The sequence below is a fragment of the Pistacia vera genome, unplaced genomic scaffold (assembly GCF_008641045.1).
Source record: "Pistacia vera cultivar Batoury unplaced genomic scaffold, PisVer_v2 Contig122, whole genome shotgun sequence".
Classification (NCBI taxonomy): domain Eukaryota; kingdom Viridiplantae; phylum Streptophyta; class Magnoliopsida; order Sapindales; family Anacardiaceae; genus Pistacia; species Pistacia vera.
The window spans coordinates 246,550-264,123 of NW_022195271.1; the positions used below are offsets into that span (position 1 = coordinate 246,550).

At 35.7% G+C, this 17,574-nt stretch overlaps 1 pseudogene; it reads right to left on the bottom strand.

Annotated features, from left to right (window-relative positions):
* Positions 1–16,108: 16,108 nt before the first annotated feature.
* On the bottom strand, positions 16,109–16,997 carry LOC116115189 (annotated as a pseudogene).
* Positions 16,998–17,574: the final 577 nt, after the last annotated feature.

A 17,574-nucleotide genomic window follows, 5' to 3' on the forward strand; every position in this document is an offset into this window, starting at 1 on the left:
GTGGCTACGCTATTAGTTGAAGAGAAGGAGGAGATCTTATATGCTGCATTTTTGAATGGGTTGAAGATGGAAATTCAGGTTGAAGTTAAATTGGCCCAACCAACTTCATTGATTCAACTTATTGAAATGACCCAAAAGATTGAGGAAAGAAATTGAACTTAAAAGGAGTTAAAGTTTGGGCTGAGTAAAAATGGCAAAGCAAGCTTAATTGGAAGTGGGTTTGGTGGATATAGGCAATTAGAAATTGGGCTTGGACGTGAACATGGGTCAATGGGAACTGGATCGAGTTGGCTAAACGGGTTAAATGAAATTGGGATTAGGGCTAGGACTTTTTCAAATCGCAACTTTGACGATTCCAAGACTACTTTGACCACCAAACAGCAACGATACTCCATCAACTCTTTGCTGACATGTCGATCTTGGGAAGAAGCACAGTCTGACGTAGCAACAGTCGTTGGTCACCGAAATACAAGCTCAACAACGCTTCGAACGATCAATTCCAACCTCCCTCAACTACAAACAACCTCTCTTTAGCGAATGAAAGAAGATGAGGAAGAGTTGGGTAAAGAAGAAGATAGCAATGAATGAGTGGAGGAGCCTCACAGATTGCGATGTGGTGTCGGGAAAAAAAAAATTCTCACCTTGAGGACAAGGTGGTTCTTCAAGGAGAGGGTAATGATGAAACCTCAATAGTGTAGGTATATGGTAGGAGAACAAGGTAGTAAGATAATGGACTGAAAAGAAGCTGGCCAGATGTGAGAATTTTGTTATGAGGGATTCTGTTATGGAGAGAGAGAGTGATGGAGAATAAAAAGGGAGAAGAGAGCAGATGTTAGGAGGAAGAAAATAGAAGGGAAAATTGGGAGGAGCTAGCCTTAGAAGTGTAGCATTTAGGGAGGAGTTAGCCCTCGAAGTCCAGCACTATTTAGATTCTCTTGTTTGAGTTCTCTGTTTGTTTTTCTTTTGTTGGGTAGCTTTGCTAGTTTCTATTTGTTGTGTATTTTGTTCTGGAATATCAGTATAAGTGTTGGTTATCTTCTTTTTCTAGATTTATATTGTTCTATTGCTTGATGTTCTTGTTGTTGGTGGCTGAGTTAGGAGAGGTTCGTATCAAATGGTATCACTACAACAAAAATGGCCTACGGTAACACTGGATAGTTGCACTTTTCCTTAAAGTGTTACTATAGACTATCTATGGTAACACTTGATATTAAAATGTTACGATAATGATAAGAGCTTGAAAAAACTTATTTTGTTAGTGATTCAATTGGATTATTTATGGAAAAATGTGTTTTTATTGTGAAATTTTAGTTAATTACTTCATAAATACCTTTTATGGGATCACAGGTGTATTTTGAGTATTTTCAGGTTAAAAATGATATTTGAATGAAGAAGAATGATGCGGATGGAATTTATGACAAGTAGGAACAAATGGTGAAAGAATCGGAGTTGAAACGATAAAGTTGTGACGCATTGAAGATGAGACTTAAAACCTGGAAATTCTTCAAGACGAGCATGCTTCAATGTTTTAATCATAACTTGATCTGTAGAAATCAGAATTTGATGATTCTTATGGCGTTGGAAAGATTATTCAGAGAGCTACAAAGTTTATGTTGATGACTTTATTAAATTCTGAATATTCCAGACTCGTAGGACAGAAAGAACGATCGCTGCAGCGACCATTTTTGGCGCCGCAGCAATGGATTGCGGGCCTGTTTGGGTTATTTTATTTTCCTAGTCCAAATCTGAATGGTTTAAGACATTTAATTCTTTCCTAATTAACCTCCAAACCCTAGCACTATAAATAAGGGTCTTTAATTAGTTTTTAAAGAGGTTAGAGAATGAGAAAGAGCAACTACTATTTTAGAGATCATAATTCTTGTAGTTTTTGTTCGCTAATTAGAGAAGTTTTTCTATTTTTATTTCTTTAACGCATGTTTGTTAATACAATGGTTGTTTTTATTAATGTAATTATGAACTAAATTCCTTTTCTAGGGCTAAAGATGTAGCTCAATTTATGAATATGCATTGACTTTATTGTTGTTAATTTTAATTGAGCATTAATTCTAAGTTTTATTATTGGGTGTAATGCTTTCAATTCTTAAGGGCCCGCTAGTTGAATGATTTTATGGGTTGGGTTGAGATCGAGAGATGAAACCTGATTAGTCTAAGGTAATAAAACCATAGATTGAGCGAACGCTAGAGATAGGTTATCGCAATCTGTGAGGCTCTGGTAAATTCCATAGAACTTAATGATCTCTTAGCTTCTAAATCTACTTTAGAGATATTTTCAGTTGTTGCTTAAGAGTTAATTCACTAATTATTTGAGAGAAAGTTAGTGAAATATTAGGGAGTTGGCGTTTAGAATAAATTTAATTAGGTTAGCAATAATTGTCAATGTATATGATTAAATTGGTGTGAAATATGTGCCCTAGGTTTAGTCTTATTGATCTTTTTACGAGAGTATTAATACAATTCTAGTTTTGTTTACTTTTTAGTTTGTTTTATTTTTCATTAATTCATTCTTAAAATTTTGTTTCATCAAATAGCAATAAAATAGACTAGTTTGGTACTTAGTAGGTAGTTCTCTTGGGATTCGACACTCGTTTACTCGAGTTTTACTACTTGCGCGATTTCGTACACTTGCAAATAGCCTGTCAAATCACAATTTTTATATGTAACACTTCAACTTTTTGTAACACATTTTATATCAATGGTAACTCATTTTTTTAAATGTTATGAAAAATATATCTCCAGTAGAATTTTTAAAGTGTTACAATAGACCTAATAATATAGTAACTTTTTTATAATGTTACCATATAATCAAAATACAGTAACATTTTATAAGTGTTACCATAAACCCAATTATTTATCGGGAAACAAAATATTATTCCTACCAATGTGAAATGAGGTTGATTTTGTCTCATTTTTATTGTTTAGGGGTCAAATTTTATTATTTGGGGTATACTTTGTCACTTTTCATTCATGTAGGACCAAACAAATGCTTTACATATAGCAAAATTTTAATCAAGAAAATAACACTTAATACCGCCATTCCAACCCAAAATTTCCCTCACAACTTATTCACACCATTCCAACCCAACATTTCCCTCACAACTCATTCACAGACGATGGTGGTGTCAACACTTCTTCCACCAAATAACCATTTCAATTTTTACTTTGAGTTTCAGAGTTTGCCTTTTCTTTCCTTAACCCTAAACCCATAGATTTTACACCAACATCTATGTTCTTCTTCTTCTTCTTCTTCTTTTTCATTTTATTACACTTAATTAAGGAGAAAATCTCCATAAGACACGCAATTAATTAAATTTTTAAAAGACAATTTGGATTGAGGCATTTGGTCGGCGTGGGGTTTGTCTTGTCAAATGGAACTTCTAAACCCAACCCAACTTCAATACGGTTAAACCTAATTGGAGAGATTCTAAAAGTTGTGTAAATTAGAGTTATAGAGGAAGGAATGAAAAATATTGGTCTCGGTACGAATGGTCCTTATTACAAACTTTTTTTTGGGGGTAAGTATCCTTATTACAAACTTGAGACACAACAAAAGATAAAAAAAATTGTGTTGTGGTGTATTATCTTTTGGTTTGGCAAGTATAAAATTGTTTCATTTTGATTTAGAATCCTTATATTTTTGAAGTTCTTCCAAGAATATACCCATCCTTTAAAGTAATAATCTATTTGTATGTTTTAGTGATTAAGGCTAGCTTTGTAATTGAATATAGAATTCTACAGAGTTGAGGATTTAAGACACCCAATTAATCTACGTTTACATTTTGTAGACTTCACTCACCTAAAGCATCATAGTAACGAAGCTTAAGGGAGGGTATATCTTTTGCCTCAGATAGCAATTATGAGTTTATAAATACTACTACTGTGTGGGTTTATTAACTAGAGACATTATTAATTCAATGGCTATGGCATATGAAGTGAAGAGATTTTATTTGCATATCACTTCTTTTTGTGGAAGCTTCTCTCTTAAATTTTTGAGTTTCATAGTCACCTTTGAAGTCAAAAACTTACAAAGGCACAAAGAAAAGAAAAAAAAACAGTGTACTGTGCAAAGTGAAGTTATGTCTTGTAATCTGCGATTGGCAATTTTGCAAACTATAGTTGGCATTTTTGCAAACTGCAATCTGCAAAAATGCAGATTTTGTGGCTTGTAGTCATTTGGAGAGTGCCTTGTGTCATCTGACTGTTCTCGACTTCAAGTTCTCATTCCCTGTTTGAGTGATAACAATTCCTTGCATTGTCTTTTTGGACGAACGAAAATAATTATTGAACTTGTGTTTGATGGTTTTTAATCTGTCGTGTAATTAGTTTTGTAGATTTTGTTGTTTTCCTGCTTCCTTGGAGAACAATGAACATTTTATATCTAGTTCTTCATATTGGTTTGATATAGAACCCAGAACTTTCAAGCGCTTTAGTTATTTAAATTTGCAGACATTAAAGGTGGAACATGGTTGATATTCTATTGAAGATTAAGGAGCAGAGATATGATGGTTCCAACTGTAGTCTGCATTTTTACAAAATGTAGCTTGCAAAAGTGCAGACTTCGATTTGCAAAATTGTAGACTGAGTTTGCAAACTGCAGTCTGCATTTTTTATCCCAGCTTCCTATTTTGATGTGTGCTTTATGTTCTATAAATTCTTTATTGGGTTCATTGGTTTCTGATCATGTAAGGTTTTATGCATTCACTAGTCAAGGAGATAATTATATGTCTCAAAAAATTGCAGACTGTAGTCTACAACAGTCTGCAATTTTGCAAACTGCAGTTTGCAAAAAGCAAAGTCTCAAACAGTTTGCATTTGCATATTTGAAGATGAATTTATTGTATTTGTTAATATAGTGTTTCCGTTTGTGCAGATCGAAATTTGTCCCATATCAAGAGGGAATTAAAGATTATTGCAACAAGAAGGATTTGAGTTAATAAGCTACAACCATTAAGTATTTGGAGAGTAAGCATTGTTGTGTTGTTCAATGGAATTTGCATATTATGTTGGTTATGTTCAACTCATGTTTCGTTGTTTTCATAATGTTCTTGACATGTTTACCTATAATTATTCATATATTGTTTGACTTTTATTAATTGTGTAGATTAAGTAATGTGAAAACTAAAGGATATTCTTGTAAAATTAGTTAGTACATAGTATTTTTAGTTTTAGAATTCACCACAAACTTCATAAACATTATGGCCAACATACATAATTTGTGCCTAACAAAAGGGATTTAAATTTGAATTTGATGCATTTGTCATATCAGGACAAACATTTCACCAGTGCTATAATGATGATGAAGAAGGATTGGGTGAATCTAAACAGGTAAGAAAAGGATAATTAAAAGGCACACTTTCATATGTATATGAAGTAATAATGATTTTCCTTAACAAGGTTTTAGATGTTTTAGGTTTTTTTTTTTTTTTTTTCTCTTTTAATAGAGCTACGGATGCATACATGCAAGGTACATGGGACTTTGTCAGGTTGGCTGAAAAGAATGCAAGCTATGAAGCAAAGCCCTTGTAAAGATTGTCACAACTTGACTCATCATGGTATAGACATTGTTTATGAGCATCTGATTATACGAGGAATGGATCCTACATATACAATTTGGTTTCGTCATGGTGAAATAGAAGATATTACAGAAACTGTTACTCAAGTAAAGAGTTCAGATGCTTTTAACTTAATTACTAGTGCATATATGGGAGCCAATCATTATGCATCAACATCAGAAGAGAGAAGAGACAATGATTTCACGCAATCATTAGAAGATGTTGTAACTCATTTATATCTCGGTTGCACCAAGTATACAAAAATGTCTGCCATTGTAGCTTTGTACAAACACAAAGTTACGAATGGTTTGACTGACAACAGTTTTGATGGTCTTTTAGAGATGCTTGGAGACATGTTACTAGAGCACAATGTGTTTCTCAAATCAATCTACTCTGTGAGAAAATTTATTAAGGAGTTTGATTTGGGATATGACAAGATTCATGCTTGTGCGAATGATTGTTGCTTGTGTAGGAAAGAAATAAAAAACTTGCAAAGTTGTCCAAAGTGTGGCTTTTTGAGATGAAAGGTAGATAAAAGAACGAAGAAAATTAAGAAGGGTGTCCTGGCTAAAGTTTTGCGATACTTTCCTATAATACCAAGGTTTAGAACGATGTTCAAGTCACCCAAAATGGCGGAAGAATTACACTAGCATTTCAAACGCAAAAGTGAAGATGGCAAGCTGTGTCACCTAATGGATTTTGTAACATGGGACTTGTTAATTATAAATGGCCTACTTTTGCAAAAGATCCTAGAAATCTTAGACTTGGCTTGGCTGTTGATGGCTTTAATCCCTTTTCAAACATGAGCACAGCTTATAGTAGTTGGCCTATAATGCTTGTTACATACAATTTGCCGCCTTGGTTATGTTTGAAGAAAGAAAATATCATGTTGACTTTATTAATTCCAAGGCCTAAACAACCAGGTAAGGATATTGATGTTTATTTATAGCCTGTGATAGAAGATCTACAAGAATTGTGGAATAATGGTATAAATGTTTATGATTCATACACTAATTCTTGTTTTAATTTAAGGGCTATTTTGATGTGGACCATAAATGATTTTCCAACCTATGTAAATCTTTCTGGATGTATAACAAGGGAAAAGTAGCATGTCCGTTATGCGATTACAAGACAAATGCTTATTGGTTAAAGTTTAGTAGGAAATTATGTTATATGGGTCATAGGAGATTTTTATCACCTACTCATCCATTTAGAGAAGAAAAAGGCTTGGTTTGATGGAAAGGAAGAAAAGGGGAGAAGCCCTATGATCATGAATGGTGCAAAAATTTTGTCCGAAGAGAGATTGCGAAGCTACTCCATTATGGAAAAAAATTTCTATCCTTTTCGAGTTGCCATATTGGAAGGTACATCTTATTGGTATTACAGAATTTTATTTATGTTGTTATCCATAATTTTTATATGATTTTTGTATTGCTTATAACTTTTTGCACATTTTATTTTCAGGAGTTGCCATTATGCATAATTTGGATGTTATACACATTAAAAAGAACATTTATGAGAGTATCATTGGCACATTATTGGACATCAGTGGGAAAACAAAAGATGGAATCAATGCTTGAAAAGACTTAGAAGATATGGGAATTTGTCATGAGTTCCATCCAAAAGATCATGGGCATAGAACATACCTTCCAGCAGCTCTACATACGTTATCAAAGATGGAGAAAAATTTTTTTTGTAAGAAATTATTTAATCTAAAGTTACCTGACGGGTATAGCTCAAACATTGGGAATTGTGTATCAATTGAAGAATGCAAGATAATAGGTCTTAAATCGCATGACTGTCATGTTCTAATACAACAATTATTGGTGGTAGCATTAAGAGGGTTGTTACCCAAGAGACCAAGAACAACAATTATGCAATTATGTGTATTTTTTAATAAATTATGCCAACGAGTTATTGATGGAAAAGTTGTGGTTGCACTTGAAGATGAAGTTGTTGAAACCATATGTATGTTTGAGCGATTCTTTCCCCCGTCATTCTTTGATATCATGATCCACCGTTCAATTCATTTAGGATGAGAAGCACGACTAGGTGGATCCGTTCAGTATCGATCGATGTATCCGTTTGAGAGGTGATCAATCATTAAACCCATCTCTGTTTAAATTCGTCTATTATTTAAAGATATTAATTTAATATGATATATTTTTATTTGGTACATGAAGATTCTCAAATGATATGTTAAAAATTATACACGACCTGAAGGTTGTATTGCAAAATGTTATCTTGTCGATGAAACTGTTACTTTTTGTAGTGGGTATTTTAAACATGATTTTGGAGGAAATGATCAAAATGCTCGTAATCAAGATTTCTTTTCTGACGTAATTCTAGTCGTCTAATCTTGGGAGCAAAGTCAATGTCATTAAGTGATGAAGTGTTAAAGAGTGCACATCATTATGTGTTATTTAACACAACAATGATAGAACCATTTCTACAATAAGTATTTATCTCTAGATTTCCAATTTAGATAACTTTTTACATTGTATATGACTTTTGCACTATTTGGTTTCATTTTAGGATGTCTTTGGAAGAGTTAAGGCAATCCAACAAACCGTAGTCTGCATTTTTGCAAGCTGTAGTTTGCAAAAATGCAGACTACAGTTGGAACCATCATATCTCTTCTCCTTAATCTGCAATAGAATATCAACCATGTTCCGCCTTTAACGTCTGCAAATTTAAATAACTAAAGCGTTTGAAAGTTCTAGGTTCTATATCAAACTAATATGAAGAACTAGATATAAAATGTTCATTATTCTCCAAGGAAGCAGGAAAACAATAAAATCTACCAAACTAATTACACGACAGATTAAAAACCATCAAACACAAGTTCAATAATTATTTTCGTTCGTCCAAAAAGAAAATGCAAGGAATTGTTATCACTCAAACAGGAAATGAGAACTTGAAGTCGAGAACAATCAGATAACACATGGCACTCTCCAAATGACTACAAGCCACAAAATCTGCATTTTTGCAGATTGCAGTTTGCAAAAATGTCAACTGCAGTTTGCAAAACTGCCAATCGCAATTTACAAGACATAACTTCACTTTGCACAGTACACTGTTTTTTTTTTCTTTTCTTTGTGCCTTTGTAAGTTTTTGACTTCAAAGGTGACTATGAAACTCAAAAATTTAAGAGAGAAGCTTCCACAAAAAGAAGTGATATGCAAATAAAATCTCTTCACTTCATAGGCCATAGCCATTGAATTAATAATGTCTCTAGTTAATAAACCCACACAGTAGTAGTATTTATAAACTCATAATTGCTATCTGAGGCAAAAGATATATCCTCCCTTAAGCTTTGTTACTATGATGCTTCAGGTGAGTGAAGTCTACAAATTGTAAACACAGATTAATTGGGTGTCTTAAATCCTCAACTCTATAGGATTCTATATTCAATTACAAAGCTAGCATTAATCACTAAAACATACAAATAGATTATTACTTTAAAGGATGGGTATATTCTTGGAAGAACTTCAAAAATATAAGGATTCTAAATCAAAATGAAACAATTTTATACTTGCCAAACCAAAAGACAATACACCACAACACAATTTTTTTATCTTTTGTTGTGTCTCAAGTTTGTAACAAGGATACTTACCTTAAAAAAAAAGTTTGTAATAAGGATCACTCGTACCGAGACCAATATTTTTCATTCCTTCCTCTATAACTCTAATTTACACAACTTTTAGAATCTCTCCAATTAGGTTTAACCGTATTGAAGTTGGGTTGGGTTTAGAAGTTCCATTTGACAAGACAAACCCCACGCCGACCAAATGCCTCAATCCAAACTGTCTTTTAAAAATTTAATTAATTGCGCGTCTTATGGAGATTTTCTCTTTAATTAAGTGTAATAAAATGAAGAAGAAAAAGAAGAACAGAGATGTTGGTGTAAAATCTATGGGTTTAGGGTTAAGAAAAGTAAAGGCAAACTCTAAAACTCAAAGTAAAAATTGAAATGGTTACTTGGTGGATGAAGTGTTGACATTACTGTCGTCTGTGAATAAGTTGTTAGGGGAATGTTGGGTTGGAATGGCGTGAATGAGTTGTGAGGGAAATTTTGGGTTGGAATGACAGTATTAAGTGTTATTTTCCCAGTTAAAATTTGGCTATATGTAAAACATTTGTTTGGTCCTACATGAATGAAAAGTGACAAAGTAAACCCCAAATAATATGAATTTGACCCCTAAAATAAAAATGAGACAAAATCAACCTAATTTCACATTGGCGGGAATAATAATTTGTTTCCCGATAAATAATTGGCTTATGGTAACACTTATAAAATGTTACTATATTTTGATTATATGGTAACATTATAAAAAAGTTATTATATTATTAGGTCTATTGTAACACTTTAAAAATGCTACTATAGATATATTTTCCATAACATTTAAAAAAATGAGTTCTCATTGATATAAAATGTGTTACGAAAAGTTAAAGGGTTACATATAAAAATTGTTATCGTAACATTTTAACATTAAGTGTTACCATAGATAGTCTACAGTAACAATTTAAGAAAAAGTGTAACTGTCCAGTGTTACCATAGGCCATTTTTGTTGTAATGTATAGAAAAAGAGATGAGTACGATGAAAGGAGATATGAGTAAGGTGTAAGAAGATTTGGGAACGATCATAGAGTGCGTAAAGGAAATGCTAGCCTGGATGAGGCGTAAAGATGAGGAGGAAACCAGGAGAGTAGAGAGAAATGGGTCGACTAAAATACCTTTGGGTGACAATCAAAATAATGGGGAAACGAAGGATAATCCAGAGAATCAAGTGCGAGGACGACCAGAGTATTGTGGCCGAAAGCCGAAGGTTCCACTATTTTCGGGAGAGTATTCGTATGGTTGGCTCTTCAGGGTTGAGAAATACTTCAATGTGTATTGAGTTGTGGAGGTTGAGCAATTGTCCACGGTGGTGGTTTGCATGGAAAGCGCCATGGTGAACTAGTTTCAACAGGTGGAGGTAAGAACTCTAGTGACATCGTGGGTTGCCTTTAGGCTTGTCCTTCTTCAACAATTCAGTGGTTCGCAAGAAAGGGGGCCCCACGAAGTTTTAATGGCAATTATAATTAGACAAAATGGTACGGTGGAATATTATCACCGAAATTCAAAGTTGTGGCTGCGCTGTTAGTTGAAGAGAAGGAGGAGATCTTATACATTACGTTGTTGAATGAGTTGAAGATGGAAATTTGGGCTGAAGTTAAATTCGTCCAAGCAAGTTCACTGATCCAACTCATTGAAATGGCCCAAAAGATTCAGGAGTGAAATTGGGCTTTGGAAGAGTCGAAGTTTGGGTCGGGTAAAAATGGTAAAGTAGGCTTAATTGGAAGTGCGTTTGGTAGATATGGGCAATTAAAAATTAGGCCTGGACGTGGACATGGGTCAATGGAAACTAGACCAGTCGGCTGAATCGATTAAATGAAATTGGGATTAGGGCTCAGACTCCTATGGGTTTGCAAAATTACCCATAACCCGAACCGAACCAAACCAAACCAAACCAAATTTTTCGGGTACCCGAAAATCCGTGTCGGGTTTGGGTAGTGCATTAGGAGATACCTAAATTTTCAATTTAGGTACCAAGTCAATTTTAAAATAAACCAGGTACTCGACTTATACACGGTCTAAATAAAAAAATATATACATATATATGACCTAAAATTCTAAAGTACAATTTCAATTACTCAAAACTCCAATTCTACAGTTCTCATCCTCTTCTACTTGAATCTCAATTTCTCCAAATTGATTTAACTTAACCCACCGCCACTCTTTTCTTCCTTGAGCCTCACCCATCAAAACTCCTCAACCTCTGTCCTCACTAACGTTATCTTTCGCCAAAAATCATGTGATTTGTGGATCACACGATTGCCACTTCTCTCACCAGATTCCGAACAACTCCAACCATTGAAATTCGACCTTTAACTACCAAAAGACTTATTGACATTTCCTCTCCATAACCCCTTTCTGATTGGCTCTTGATTGTTCACTGTTCGCTAGAGGATACCTCTAGGGTTTGTTTTGTGCAATTCTATAGTTGGATTTGATTGGAACACTTGTGGAGTTAATTGGGAGAAATTGTTTGTGTTTTTTTGGAGTCTGGGTTGTTTTCTCTGTCATCATAGGTTTTCCAGTTGTTTCCTGTCGTCGGCAAGCTGTCTTTCCTGGGTTTCGCTTCACACCCACCAAGTGTTCGAAGAAAGGCCGCAGCTGTTATGCCGTATTTACAATGTTGATGTTGATCGTAATTTGAAGAAACAGATTCGGTTAAAAAACCAGGTACTCGATAACCAAACCAAAAATTTGGGTATCCAAAAATTTAGATACCCCAAAAACCAGTTCGGTTACCAAGTACACTCATAGGGTACCCAAATATTTGAGTTTGATCAGAAAGTTGCAAAACCAGTTCAGGTACCTAGTTTTGCACACCCTACAGACTTCCTTAAATCGCAACTTCTACAATTCTAGGACGACTTTGACCGCCGAACAATAGCGATACTCCATCAACTCTTCACCGACACGTATCTTGGGAAGAAGTACCATCCGATGCAACGACAACCGTTGGTCACCGAAGTACAAGCTCTATAGCGCTTCAAACGATCGATTCCAACCTCCCTCAATTGCGAACAACCCTTTTCTAACGAATGACAGAAGATGAGAAAGAGTTGGATAAAGAAGAAGAGAGCAGTGAAGGAGTGGAGGAGCGATATGATGACAAGTAAAAAAAAAAAAAAAAAAAAAAAAAATTCCCTCCTTGAGGACAAGGTGGTTCTTCAAGGGGAGGGTAATGACGAGCCTTAATAGTGCTGGTATATGGTAGAAGAACAAGGTAGTAAGGTGGTGGATTGAAAGGAAGCTGGTAAGAAGTTTCCTTGGGTTTAGGCAGGGACAGATGGCAATAAAGGAATGGGTAAGTGAGGGATTTTGTCATCGAGAGAGAGAGAGAGTGTTGGAGAATAAAAAGGGAGAAGAGAGCAGATGTTAGGAGGAAGAAAATAGAAGGGAAAATTAGGAGGAGCTAGCCCTCGAAGTCTAGCATTTAGGGATGATTTGGCCCTCAAAGTCCAGCACTATCTTAGATTCTCTTGTTTGAGTTCTTTGTTTGTTTTTCTTGTGTTGGGTAGCTTTGCTAGTTTCTATTTGCTATGTATTTTGTTTTGGAATAACCATAGAAGAGTTGGTTATCTTGCTTTTTTGGATTTATATTGTTTTATTACTTGTTGTTCCTATTATTGTCGGTTGAGTTGGGAGAGATTCGTATCAAATGGTATCAAAGCCAAGGCTGGGCTATGGTAAAAAAGAAAATGGAGAATAGAATGGATAGCGTAGAAAAAGAGATGAGTACGATGAAGGGAGATATGAGTACGGTGAAAAAAGATTTGGGAACAATTATAAAGTGCTTAAGGGAAATGTTAGCCTGGATGAGGCGTAAAGATGAGGAGGAAACTAGAAGAGTAGAGAGAAATGGGTCGACTAAAATACCATTGGGTGACGATCAAAATCGGGAAACAAAAGATAATCCAGAGAATCAAGTGAGAGGACGGCTGGAGTATGGTGGCCGAAAGCTGGAGATTCCACTTTTTTTGAAAGAAGATCCTTATGGTTGGCTCTTCATGGTTGAGAGATACTTCAATGTGTATCGAGTTGCGGAGGCTAAGTGATTGTCTACAGTGAATAGGGTGAGCATGGGTAGTAGGTAGAACAGGAACTGACACTGTGCGAGTAGGTTTCAGTTCCAATTCTTGCATGTGGAGGAATCAAAACCGAAACCTGGGAAAAGAACCTGAAGCGGGTACCCAGTTTGGAGTTGATCATTTTGAGATAGTGTTAAATCTGCTGCTTCTTTGTTTGCTTTAGTTGTTCTCTCATTCTTCTTTTTCTTATTTCACTAATTATTTGTGTTTTGGTTTTGATTGAAAAATTTTATGTGAATTGTGATGAATTAATTGAATTCAAGTATTGCCTAGAGATTAGAGGATTTATGAGTCACATTGGACACAAATGAATGAGTAATCAAAAGTTGAAAACTACTAATGTAGGTTTTCTTAATTTGTTAATGATGTTTTGTAAACTTTTAATGTATTTTTGTCATTTTTTAAACTAATAGGGGGGTAATTATTTTTTTACAAGGTACCCGGGTAAGGAACCGGAACTTGCATTTCAGGTTCCAATTCCTTGAATTTAAGAACTGGAACCGATAGGTTCCAATTTCGGTTTCTTTTTTTTTTTTGGGAACCTACACTATGCATTTCCGATTCCAATTCTCCCAAAAAATGCAAGGTACTCGAAACCGCTCACCCCTAGTGGTGAACTGGTTTCAGTGGGTGGAAGTAAGTGCTCCGGTGGCGTCGTACGCTGCCTTTAAGACTGCACTTCTTCATCGGTTCAGTGGTTCGCAAGAAGGGGGACCCCATAAAGCTTTAATGGCAATTAGACAAACTGAGACGATGGAAGATTATCGTCGAAAATTTGAAGCTGTGGCTATGCTGTTAGTTGAAGAGAATGAGGAGATCTTATACGCTGCATTTTTTAATGGGTTGAAGATGGAAATTTGGTTTGAAGTTAAATTGGTCCAACCAAGTTCACTAATCCAACTCGTTTAAATGGCCCAACAGATTGAGGAGAGAAATTGGGCTTTGGAGGAGTTAAAGTTTGGGCCGGGTAAAAATGGTAAAGCAATTGGAAGTAGGTTTGATGGATATGGGCAATTAGAAATTGGGCCTAGACGTGGACATGGGTCATTGGGAACTGGATCGAGTCAATTGAACGGGTTAAATGAAATTGGGATTAGGGCTCAGACTTCTTCAAATCGCAACTTCGACAATTCCAAGGCAACTTTGATTGCCGAACAACAGCGATACTCCATTAACTCTTCACCGACGTGTCAATCTTGGGAAGAAGCACCATCTGACGCAATGACAGCCACCGATCACCGGAGTACAAGCTCGACAACGCTTCAAACGATCGATTCCAACCTCCCTCAACTGCGAACAACCCATTTTCGGTGAATGACAGTAGATGAGGAAGAGTCGGGTAAAGAAGAAGAAAGCGGTGAAAGAGTGGAGAAGCAGTGTGGTGTCGGGAAAAAAAATTCCCACCTTGAGGACAAGGTGGTTCTTCAAGGAGAGGGTGATGATGAGACCTCAATAGTACTGGTATATGGTAGGAGAACAAAGCAGTAAGATAATGGACTGAAAAGAAGCTGGCAGGCAAATGGCAATAGAGGAATGGGTAAGTGAGGGATTCTGTTATGGAGAGAGAGAGTGCTAGAGAATAAAAAGGGAGAAGAGAGCAGATGTTAGGAGGAAGAAAATAGAAGGGAAAATTGGAAAGAGCTAGCCCTAGAAGTCTAGCATCTAGGGAGGAGCTGGCCCTCGAAGTCCAACATTATTTAGATTCTCTTGTTTGAGTTTTTTGTTTGTTTTTCTTGTGTTGGGTAGCTTTGCTAGTTTCTATTTGCTGTGTATTTTGTTCTGGAATATCAATATAAGTGTTAGTTATCTTGCTTTTCTGGATTTATATTGTTTTATTGCTTGATGTTCCTGTTATTGTTGGCTGAGTTGGGAAAGGTTCATATCATATCAGTATGTTTTTTATACGTACCCAAATATTCAATTGGTATCAGCTATTGGCCTTATGAGAGGGTGAAGAATTTCCCAATCTAAACGTAAACAGCTTTGGTTTATTGTAAACGTTTGATCCCATCCCACGTTAGCTTCTTGTTTTCTAGCAGGTTTTGTGGCCGTTTAATTGGGTCATCAAAGAGAATTAATTATTTAATTTTGATGACAGTTAAATGTTGACATTCTATATATATATACAGGGGCGGATCCTGCCCACCCTCAATTTTTTTTTTAAATATTAATATATATAATTTTTGGATTTTGGCCCACCCTAATAAAAATATTAAAGGACAAAAATATTAATATGTAATTAGTTTTTATTTTGGCCCACCCAAAAAAAATTTATGGATCCCTCACTATATATATATATATATATTAATTAGATATTGATATGGATCCTAGGTCCAATCATAATATTTGGGTCTGAGTCGAGCCTAGCCATCTTCTTAGACCCAGGCTCGATTTTTGCAAGGCTTACGGGGTTGGGAATGGAGTAGATCATTTGTTTCCTCTTAATCTGAAAATTATGATTAAATTATAACAAGGTCTAAACTCCATCTAGGATAGAATAGATAGTGTGTTCATGAGAATGAGATAATATTCTTTTAATAATGTAAGATACATTTGATTGTGGGAAGAATATGGTTACATGCCAATTCAATGGACGTCGGTTACTGTATTGGAGGCCTAATCGTTATCAGTTTGAGCTGGTTTTAATTTTGTTTGTATGGCGTATACTAGCTTAAAAATTTCACAAACTTTAAGAGTTTTGTGGCTGTGTTTCAGGGAGGAAATAATTAATTTGGGTTAAGGGAACTTATTATTAACCAACTGTTTTTCTTGAATTGTGAAAACTACTTTCAATTTCTTTTTTTTTTTTTTTTGGCTATGTGCTTAGAAAAATAAATTTCCTGAATTGATTGTTTCCCCAAAAAATCCACTTCCACTCTACATCAATAACGGCAATCTTGTTAGACCCCAGATTTTAATTTGCTGAAATCAGTTGCCAGGGACAAAGTTTGTGGCATATGCCCAAGCATTGTTGTTAACAGGATCGGCAAGATGGTCAGCCAAGTTCTCCAATGGTCCCTTACCAGTTACAATAGCTTGAATTAAGAATCCAAACATAGAGAACATGGCCAATCTTCCATTCTTGATTTCCTTCACCTTAAGTTCAGCGAAAGCCTCAGGATCATCAGCTAGCCCAAGAGGACCAAAACTCCCACCAGGATAAACTGGGTCTGTCACCTCACCAAGTGGCCCTCCAGCAACTCTGTAACCCTCCACAGCACCCATCAGAACAACCTGTGTTGCCCAGATGGCGAGAATACTTTGTGCATGGATTAAACTTGGGTTACGTAAATAATCTAACCCTCCCTCACTGAAAATCTGAGCACCTGCCTTGAACCAAACTGCTTCACCAAACTTTACTCCATTGCGAGCCAAAAGCTCAGGGAAAACACAACCAAGGGGTCCAAGCATGGCTCATCTGGCATGGATGACTTCAAGCTCCCTGTTCTTGGAAAAAGGTTTCTGGGTCAGCCGAGAGACCGGCCGTGTCCCATCCATAATCTCCTGGGAACCCACTGGTCAGGTAAGATGGGGCCTCACCTGAGAATGGGCCCCAGTATTTGACAAGGTCTGGTCCATACCATGGGCTGCCTGTTGAGACTGACTTAGGTTTGGCCACAATTTTTCTCATGGTTACACGACCTTCTCCGAGGTCACCGGAGAGAGCTTCAGGGCTTGGCCGGCTAGAGAAGGAGATGAGAGAGCCATTGTTGAAGCAGCCATGTGAAAAGTTGGGAGTATATGAGGTGTTTTGATGAGAGTGGCAATTAGTTTGGTCGGGTATTTATACTTTTTTAGTATTAGAGAAAGTTAAGGGTCCTTATCTTTTGATATCTATATATGTTTTCTGATTGGAGAACATTAAGTTCATTATTTTAATACGAATATCTACTCCAATTGGCTTGCTAGTTTTTGTTCATCTTCCTTCAGCTTTTGGATTCTGGATTGCTTTTTTTCGCAGCCAGTAAGAAGAGTCCACGTGCTGTGATTTGATGATATTATCACTCTTCTGTAAGGATTGAAAGATTGGGATTTGAAACAGCTAGAGCCTTTCATGTTAACTGGAGATTGCCTTGTTAACTCTCCCATTAACTTTTAGACTAGGTGTAACTTAGTTTTGGAAATAAATACAAGCAAAACAATAATCCAGTGAAAATCAGAAGATACTTGGCACCTCATTTGAATAATTTATACAATGATTTTAGTTGTATTACTCTGTTTACTTTTTCTTTAAGATCATATCTTAAGAATAAACATTCTTAGCGAATATTTCTATATTTCATACTTGTTAAATTTGATT